Consider the following 9,173-nt stretch of genomic DNA (forward strand, 5'->3'; position numbering starts at 1 on the left):
CAGCACTCTCACAGCATCATCTTTCAGGATTTGAAATAGCTCAACTGGAATTCCATCACCTCCACTTGCTTTGTTCATAGTGATGCTTTCTAAGGCCCACTTGACTTCACATTCCAGGATGTCTGGCTCTAGGTCAATGATCACACCATCGTGATTATCTCGGTCATGAAGATCTTTTTTGTTCAGTTCTTCTGTATATTCTTGCCACCTCTTCTTAATATCTTCTGCTTCTGTTAGGTCCATACCATTTCTGTCCTTTATTGTGCCCATCTTTGCATGAAATGTTCCCTTGATATCTCTAATTTTCTTGAAGAGATCTCTAGTCTTTCCCATTCTGTTGTTTTCCTCTATTTCTTTGCATTGATAGCTGAAGAAGGCTTTCTTATCTCTTCTTGCTATTCTTTGGAACTCTGCATTCAGATGCTTATATCTTTCCTTTTCTCCTTTGCTTTTCACTTCTCTTCTTTTCACAGCTATTTGTAAGGCCTCCCCAGACAGCCATTTTGCTTTTTTGCATTTCTTTTCCATGGGGATGGTCTTGATCCCTGTCTCCTGTACAATGTCATGAACCTCATTCCATAGTTCATCCAGGCACTCTAACTATCAGATCTAGGCCTTTAAATCTATTTCTCACTTCCACTGTATAATCATAAGGGATTTGATTTAGGTCATACCTGTATGGTCTAGTGGTTTTCCCTACTTTCTTCAATTTAAGTCTGAATTTGGCAATAAGGAGTTCATGATCTGAGCCACAGTCGGCTCCTGGTCTTGTTTTTGCTGACTGTATAGAGCTTCTCCATCTTTGGCTGCAAAGAATGTAATCAATCTGATTTCGGTGTTGACCATCTAGTGATGTCCATGTGTAGAGTCTTCTCTTGTGTTGTTGGAAGAGGGTGTTTGTTATGATCAGTGCATTTTCTTGGCTAAACTCTATTAGCCTTTGCCCTGCTTCATTCCGTATTCCAAGGCCAAATTTGCCTGTTACTCTAGGTGTTTCTTGACTTCCTACTTTTGCATTCCAGTCCCCTATAATGAAAAGGACATCTTTTTTGAGTGTTAGTTCTAAAAGATGTTGTAGGTCTTCATCTGACTCATATTCACTTGTAAATAACTGAGCTCTCTTCCTTCTGCCTCTCATCCTCTTACTATGTTTTCCCATTTTTCATTTGTTTTATTAAGGCTTTAAGTTTTAAAGTATGTTTTTCCCTAGTTTATAACAGTGTCCTTTGTGGGAATTAAATCCATGTCCAGTGTATCTAAACACATTTGTTTTAAATGTTTAAATGCTTAAGGATTGCTCCTGCATAGTCCAGTGTTAATGAATTATTCTGTTGGTTAAAGTTGATGGCTCATTCATGTTACTGCTTTCCTTCAAGTAATTAGTAAGGTTTGATTTTTCTACTTTTCCTTTAATTTGATAACCTGTGTTCATTTGTCTCTGTGTACAGATGTGATTGATTACAGAACCTTGTTTCTTGTAATTGAGCAGGCTAATTGGGGAAGGCCATGCTCCCTAGTGGGCTGAGTTGGCACCTTGATCCGCTTCTTGGGTTCCTTGTGTCCTCAAGGTGCTACTGTCTTCCTAGGACACCTCTTGCCTTTATAGTGGCTGCTGGTTGCTTTATTTCTTGTGCAGATACACCTGCTGTTCTTTGCTTCTTCAAGCAGTGTTGGGGGTGGGGAAGGAGAATCCAGATGCTTCTCCAAATTCTGTGTCTGATTTGTGACGCTAATGTTTGCCCTCTGGCTTCCCATTCCGGTTCATCTACCTCCACAACTGTCCTTTGTGTGTTTCACATTACTAAGGGTTTGACCAGATAAGCAGAACTACCATGAATGAGAACCCACCTACCAGTACAGGAGATGTAAGAGACATGGGTTCAATCCTGGGGTCAAAAGATCCCCTGGAGACGGGCATGGCAACCCACTCCAGTATTCTTGCCTAGAGAGTCCCATGGACAGAGGAGCCTGGCGGGCTGCAGTCCATAGAGTCGCAAAGAATCAGACATGACTGAAGTGACTTAGCACACATGCTTGCACCGGGAATGACATGATGTAGGTCATTGACTGTGGTGATCAATCCTTACACAGTCCTTTGTGGGAGCTCACGAAGTCTTTGGAAAGCATCTAGCTATGATGATGAGCCTGGGGGAAGTGTCATGAATCCAGAAAAAGAGCTGGAAATGCAGCAGACATATACACAAAAACAAATTTAAACCCATGGGGACAAACTAAAACCCTCAAGAGCAAATGAGAGCCTGTGTCAATCTCACTGCCCGCCATCTTGACTGTGAAATGACCTATAGAAGATTCTGATGACCTTCCCAAGGGTATCTGGCCCAGGGTGGGGAGAACCTGAAGGAAAACACCTGGCTGAGCTCCTGAACCAGAAGATCAGAGAGGAAGCCTGGGAGGGACAGTGCCTCCAACTCCCATGGAGATCTTAACACATAAGGACTTAATTATCTGAAGGCAAAATGGGCCCAAAAAAGCCAGAAGGTCTGTAAGATCTAAAGGCACTCCTTCGGATCTTGCCTTCAATATCCTGCATACCTTTCTCTAACCCAGTGCATCTCATAGGTAAGTTGACACAGTCCAGTGCCACCAGTCAACCTCTTATCTTGCCACTTATATTTATCTTGGCATCTATGTCTCTTTTGGAGAAAGGCATGGCAGCCCACTCCAGTATTCTTTCCTGGAGAATCCCATGGACAGAGGAACCTAGAGGTATAGTCCATGGGGTGGCACAGAGTTGGACATGACTGAAGAGACTTAGCTTGCATGCATGTCTCTTTTAACCATCCTAAATTTTAAAGTAAATATTTCATTTCACCCGTAATGTTTCTACTCTTTCTCATACACTGAGAACATTCTAATTGCTCCCCAAGAGGATACACAGTTACATTATCCATGTTTGGGTGAGGTTCACTCCTCTTTGAGCTGAGTCATAGCCCTCCTTAATATACTTCAGCCTAAATACTAAAATATAAGAATATCTACTAACATTTTTAGGTAAGATGACATAAAAAAAATGGAAGAAGGGGTAAAATTGGTTAATTGTACAGTAGTCCATAAATACCAAAATAAGAAAGAAATACTCGTGACTATTACAATCCTCTTTGCCACAGTTATCTTATGGTCGTTACTTTTACAACTTTACTCATTCATTGTTGTTGTTGTTGCTGTTGTTCAGTCACTAAGTTGTGTCTGACTCTTTGAGACCCCGAGGACTGTACCATGCCAGGCTCATCTGTCCTCCGCTATCTCCTGGAGTTTGCTCAAATTCATGTCCACTGAGTTGGTGATGCTATCTACCCATCTTATTCTCTGCTGCCCCCTTCTCATTTTGCCTTCAATGTTTCCCAGCATCATGGGATCAGAGTCTTGTCATAGCGAAAGGGCTTGCATAACTCAAGGAAGCTATGAGTCATGCCATGGAAGGCCACCCAAGACAGTTGGGCCATAGTGAAGAGTTCTCACAAATGCGGTCCACTGGAGAAGGACCAGTGCATGGAGAATCCCATGGACAGTATGAAAAGGCAAAAATACATGATACCAGAAGAAGAACTCCTTCACGATGTACACCTTATTTTCTTCCCCATTTGCCAGCATCTTGGTGTAGTTCTTTGTCTGATAGGATGATCCCAAATCATCTTGCTTTCTGAAGGTTCTGAGCTATTAGCAGTCCAGTCCTGGCTCTTATATATTTCTGTAGTTTCCCATTGATTGCAAAGTAGGACATGGGGCTATCCCAAAGGATAGTTTATATTCTAGACATATGCCTCCCTCCTTTTCTGTGGAGTAGCAACCCCACTTTTTCTTGATAAGATAGTGTTGATTCCTTCAGCCAATACAGTAACTCCTTCTTGAACAGGAGACAAAGTTTGCCAAATGTTAGTTTCATCTTCCATTTTTTAATAAAATAAGCTTTTTATCTTGGAATTCTCTTACACTTGTGGAAAAGCTGTATAGATCATTCAGAGAGTTTATAGCACTCGGTTTCCTCTGTATTAGCAGCTTGCACGAATGTGGTGTATTTGTCACAATATCGATCTGTTATTATCAACAAAGTTTTTAAATGTCCTTAGTGTTTTCCCTCATGTTCATTTTCTGTCCTAGGAGCCCATCCAGGATACTACATTGCATTGATTTTCACGTCTCCCAAGCCCCACTTGACAACAGTGTTTTCTCAAAGTCTTTGTTCCAATGACATTGAGGACTCATTTAAAAATATTTAAGAGGACTGGTCAGGTGTTTTGTAGAATGTTCCTCAAAATGCATTTGTCTGATGCTTTTATCATGATTAGATTGAAGGTATATGTTCTTGTGACAAAGACAATTTTGTCTTTCCGTTCTTTCCATTTTAATATAAATAGTGCTATGCTGTGTCCCCTGCAGCATTGTTCCTCCCTTGGGATTAAGACCTCCAGATGCCAGATGTTGTCCTTTGAATATACTTTTCTGAGAAGTTTGTAGTTGTCTGCATTAACATAATGTCAATGTCACCCTAAGGAATCAACTCTTTTCAACTTGTGATAAAAATTTAAACATAAAAATTTTCCTTCTCTACAGAGTCTGCATAATTTGATCTGCTGAACCAATCACCAAAAATGTGATCTAAAATGAATTTTGTGCTCAGTTTGTATTTTAAAGAGGTATCTCATGAAAGCAATACTATGGCCTATCTTTAAAAGAAATGTGAATGAGGCCATGTTTTTAAGATTTTAGTCCATTTGAAAATTTTCTTGACCATTAAATTTGGTTAGAAGATGATAATTATCTTTATCTTGATTCCTTATTTCATTTAGAAAATGGAGAAAACTAGAGCTACTCAAAGGTAAATTCATTCAATAAACACACTAGTTTGGTTTAATTATGTCACTCCACAAACTTATCTTGAAGTGAAAAGCTCTAGGACCTCAAGCTGTAACATTATTTGGAAATAGGCTCCTTGCATAGGTAATCTAGTTACTAAGAGGCCTTTACTGCATGCTCTAGTCCAATATGGTGCCCTTATATAATAAAAAAGAAAGTTTGAGACAAAGAGATAGAGAGGCACAGAGGGAAAATGATCTGAAGACACATAGGGAGAAGATGAACACGTGACTGGAGTGATGTATTAGGCTGGCCATAATGTTCATTTGGATTTTTCAGCTGTTAAAAAAAAACATGAATAAATTTTGTGGCCAACCCAATATCTACAACCCAGGGAATGTCAAGGAATGTTTGCAAATACCAAATGCTGGAAGAGGCAAGGAATCTCCTCACTTGGAAACTTCGGAGAAATCATGGCCCTACTGACACCTTAATTTCAGAGGTCTAGGCTCCAAAACTATGAGAAAATAAATACCTATTGTTTTAAGCTACCAACTGTACCTTACTTTGTTACATCAGCTCTATCAAACTAATGTATATACATAAGCATAAAATAAAAATGAACCACATATATGTGTATATTATACTTCTAACATTGTAATATTTATATATACGTGTATAATTTCTAACACTTATCTTCTTGCTAATCATGATTTAAAGACCATTGAGGGAGTAGCTTTACGTGCAGTGCGGCGGCAATGGCAGCGCGCATCTTCCTCCTCTTCCTTTCGCGGGGCAAGAGTCCCTGAGGGAGTCCAGCTGCACTTAAGTCTGGCCTGCGCGAACTGTCTCCACAATGCCTCCCAAGAGACAGGCTCAGGCCGGGGTCAGCAAAAAGGCGGAGCAGAAAAAGAAGGAGAAGATTATCGAAGACAAAACTTTTGGTCTGAAGAATAAGAAAGGAGCAAAGCAACAGAAGTTTATCAAGGCTGTCACTCATCAAGTTAAATTTGGTCAACAGAATCCACGTCAGGTAGCACAAAGTGAAGCTGAAAAGAAGTTGAAGAAAGATGACAAGAAGAAAGCATTGCAAGAGCTAAATGAGTTGTTCAAACCTGTAGTTGCTGCTCAAAAAATAAGTAAAGGTGCAGATCCCAAATCCGTAGTATGTGCATTCTTCAAGCAAGACAGTGTACTAAAGGAGATAAGTGTAAGTTCTCTCATGACTTGACTCTGGAGAAAAAATGTGAAAAGCAAAGCGTTTACATTGATGCAAGAGATGAAGAACTTGAAAATGATACTATGGATAATTGGGATGAGAAAAAACTGGAAGAAGTTGTGAATAAGAAGCACGGTGAGGCGGAAAAGAAAAAAACAAAAACTCAAATAGTGTGCAAGCATTTCCTTGAAGCTATTGAAAACAATAAATATGGCTGGTTTGGGGTATGTCCTGGAGGGAGTGATATTTGCATGTATTGTCATGTACTGCCTCCTGGATTTGTCTTGAAAAAAGATAAAAAGAAAGAAGAGAAAGAAGATGAAATTTCATTAGAAGATCTAATTGAAAGACAGCATTCTGCCCTAGGTCCAAATGTTACCAAAATCACTCTAGAATCTTTTCTTGCATGGAAGAAAAGAAAAAGACAAGAAAAGATTGACACACTGATGTATAGAACAGTCTTGTGGACTCTGTGGGAGAGGGAGAGGGTGGGATGATTTGGGAGAATGGCATTGAAACATGTATAATATCATGTATGAAACGAGTCGCCAGTCCAGGTTTGATGTAAGATACTGGATGCTTGGGGCTGGTGCACTGGGACGACTCAGAGGGATGGTACGGGGAGGGAAGAAGGAGGTGGGTTCAGGAAGGGGAACACATGTATACCTGTAGTGGATTCATGTTGATATATGGCAAAACCAATACAATATTTTAAAGTTAAAAATTAAATAAAATAAAAAGAAAAGATTGATAAACTTGAGCAAGATATAGAAAGAAGGAAAGCAGATTTTAAAGCTGGGAAAGCATTAGTGATCAGTGGTCGTGAGGTGTTTGAATTTCGCCCTGAACTAGTTGACGATGATGATGAGGAAGCAGATGATACCCATGACACCCAGGGAAGAGGTGGTGATGAGGTTGATGATTCAGTGAGTGTAAATGACATAGATTTAAGCCTGTACATTCCAAGAGATGTAGGTGAGACAGGTATTACTGTAGCCAGTCTTGAAAGATTCAGCACATATACTTCAGAAAAGGATTGAAACAAATTAAGTGAAGCTTCCGGAGGTAGGGCTGAAAATGGTGAGAGAAGTGATTTGGAAGAGGACAAGAAAGGGGGAAGACAGCAAAATGGAGCCATCGATGCTGTTCCTGTTGATGAAAATCTGTTTACTGGGGAAGATTTGGATGAACTAGAAGAATTAAACACACTTGATTTAGAAGAATGACACCAAACAAGTCAATGAAAAAATTGAGCCAGCTCAGCAGGAGTTGAAATTGACTACATTAATTTTTTTCCACCTAAAACTCTTCAACAGGATGTTTGTTTCCCATGCTGATTCTGGAGGGCTTAGTTCCTCCAAAAAAGGAATATTCTCCCTACATCTTGTTTTTTGACTTTGGCTACATCTCATAGTAAGTTCAGAGTAGTTCATGATAAATTAAAGATAAATGGTCATTGCAGGAAATGATTGATTATTGTTATTGTCCACTCAAGTAGGAAGTGTAAACTACTTTTCCAGCTTTTGATTTTCACTGGGCATGTGTTGTTACAAGGACAACATAAATTTAAATTACCCTTCATTTAATGCAATTTTTAATGAGTGATTCTATTTCCTTTGTATTTATATGTTTAAAAGACTGCCTAAGATACGAGACTGTACTTCATCAAGGAAACTGCATATGCAGGTTCATTATTGTATATCTTTGGACAATTAGATGGTCATTTAAAATGAAACTTCATTAATCTGAAAAGATCAACTGCAATGCCCTGTGTTAAACTGTTTGAAACTACTCCCTTTCCTTTTTGCCAATAAAGTTGTAAATAAAAACAGTGATGCAATAAAAAAAAAAAGACCATTGAGATTGAAATGGTAATTCACATTCAAAACAAATCCAAAGCAGCCCTTTGGCAGTTACAGAAATCTATTGTAAAGATGAAAATTAAAGCTTCCCACTTGGTTTTAAATATCTTTGTATTAATATGTTCAGTAACTTGAATATTTATATGTGAAAAAACTAAAACTACAATATAAAAGTCCTTTAAAGTATGAATGATGCAAATTATTTTACATAAAAAAATACTTGAAGCAGATAAACAGTGATACTTTCTCCAGAAATGCATGGCTTGAATATTCCACAAAAATATTCATTTCAATTTTGAAAAACTTTATATAAAGAACTAGACAAATCAGCTAACAATGAAAAAAAAAATATTCTGCAAATTTTACAATTTCACAAGAATGGTCTGGAAAGTAGAGCTTTCCAAGAACCACATTCTATCTATTTTTATGCCCAAGAAATATGTGAAATTCAAATACAGCTGAAAATAATAAAAAGAAATCAGCATTTTAAAGATTATGAAAGATTTTATACAATAATTCCCTTGGCTTTTTTTTTTTTTTATTTGTTAATTAAATAAACATGATTATACAACTTTTTCATCAATAGCTCTGCTAAGAGTTAGGAGTACAATGTAAAAACAAAGCAACAACTACAAAAAAAAAAAAAAAAAAACACTGTACAATTGCTTAAGCAAGCTTCAGAAGCTTCAGCCTCCATAATTTTGTTGGGTAGTCAAGAATGATCTGTGAAACCCTTGATATATACACTAGTTTACCTGCAATAGTGAGTCAAGGACCTTCAAGTCTGGCATTAAATGATTTTATTTTCTTTCACGAGGGGAAAAAATATCTAGTTATGGGTAAAACAAACCAAAAAAGCCATAGCACATTAAGTTCATTGTTCATCAAAATAATTAATACTCACTAAATGACTAATTTAGGAAGCTTATTTCAAGGCTAAACATGTAATCAGTAATTAAAATTAACATTATGGACTCAGTATGAAATGAACTTCATCAGTTGATTAGTCTTCAATGTTCACTACTGAGTTGCTATTTTGTAATAGTTTTTAAATGAAGAAATTGAAGTAGTAGGGATTAAGTAAATTTCCCAAACTCATATGTTATTTAAATGAAGATCCAGAATTTGCTTCCAGATCTCCTCTCTATCACCTGCCATGAGATTACCATGTTAATAAAATAATACCATAGTCAATAGGTGCACTGGAGAAGGAAATGGCAACCCGCTCCAGTATTCTTGCCTGGGGAATCCCATAGCCAGAGGAGCCCGGTGGACTA

General features: G+C 38.0%; 1 pseudogene; it reads left to right on the forward strand.

The window, feature by feature from the left end:
- Positions 1–5,642: 5,642 nt before the first annotated feature.
- On the forward strand, positions 5,643–7,671 carry LOC138984246 (zinc finger CCCH domain-containing protein 15-like; annotated as a pseudogene).
- Positions 7,672–9,173: the final 1,502 nt, after the last annotated feature.

Source organism: Bos mutus, chromosome 20 (assembly GCF_027580195.1).
Source record: "Bos mutus isolate GX-2022 chromosome 20, NWIPB_WYAK_1.1, whole genome shotgun sequence".
NCBI lineage: Eukaryota > Metazoa > Chordata > Mammalia > Artiodactyla > Bovidae > Bos > Bos mutus.